Raw genomic sequence first — 1,062 nt, 5'->3', positions numbered from 1 at the left:
GGCCATCACTGGAAAGAGAGGCCCATTGTACTTGCAAACTTTATATTCCCCAGTACAGGGGAACTCCAGGGCCAAAAAGTGGGAGTGGGTGGGTAGGCGAGTGTGTGGGGGGGGAGGGTATGGGGGACTTTTGTTAGAGCATTGGAAATGTAAATGAGGAAAATACCTAATAAAAAAAGAAAAAAAAAGATAACTGAAAAAGAGAAATTATGTTATTGCATACAAGGCAATGACTGGATAATCAAAACATGAGAAATGTGTGTACATATATTGAAATAGCATTCTACTAAAGAGAAATAAGTATCCCACATGTTTCACCATATACTTGAAACATTAAAATACTATGTAATGTCAGGCATACATGAAATACTAGCAATCGGGAAGAAGAGGCAGATGGTTGGGAGTTCAAAAACAATTGGGCTTCCTATAGTTACTGTCTCAAATTATTCAAACAAATATATGAATAAAAAATGTCATGTTTAGTAAAGAATATATATCCAAAATCTAAAGATTACATCATGATTACATTGACATGAAGTTTGAATATTAATAAATCTATAGAGTTAAAATAAATAGACTAGTATTTGTCAGAGGATAAGTGAAGAGATTATGGAGAGATTGTTTCAAGGATACTGCTTATAAGAATTTGTTCAATATATGTCAAAGCTTAAAACCCCCAAACAATAGCATTATAAATTTGGGTCATCAATAGAAAAAGTAAAGATAGATTTCTCAGACACACAATGTCATTTCAGGTATAACATGAGATAGACATACTTGCACATACATATTTATCATGGAATTATTAAAAACAGTCAAGAAATAGATGTGTGTCAAGAGATGAATGAATGAAGAAATGTAGGTCATACACACAATGGAATTTTTTGCATCCACAAATATATAGTCATGACATTTGCAATAAAATTGATAAAAGGGGAAATTATTGTGTTTAATGAATTAACCCAGATGCAGGAAGACAAACAGAGACTGTTATTTCTCTACAGGGAATATACATTCAAAACTATATGTGAATATATACATATATATATATATATATATATA

The sequence above is a fragment of the Mus caroli genome, chromosome X (assembly GCF_900094665.2).
Source record: "Mus caroli chromosome X, CAROLI_EIJ_v1.1, whole genome shotgun sequence".
Taxonomy (NCBI): domain Eukaryota; kingdom Metazoa; phylum Chordata; class Mammalia; order Rodentia; family Muridae; genus Mus; species Mus caroli.
The sequence above is the reverse complement of the archived record's forward strand: the minus strand, read 5'-3'. Positions refer to the sequence as shown.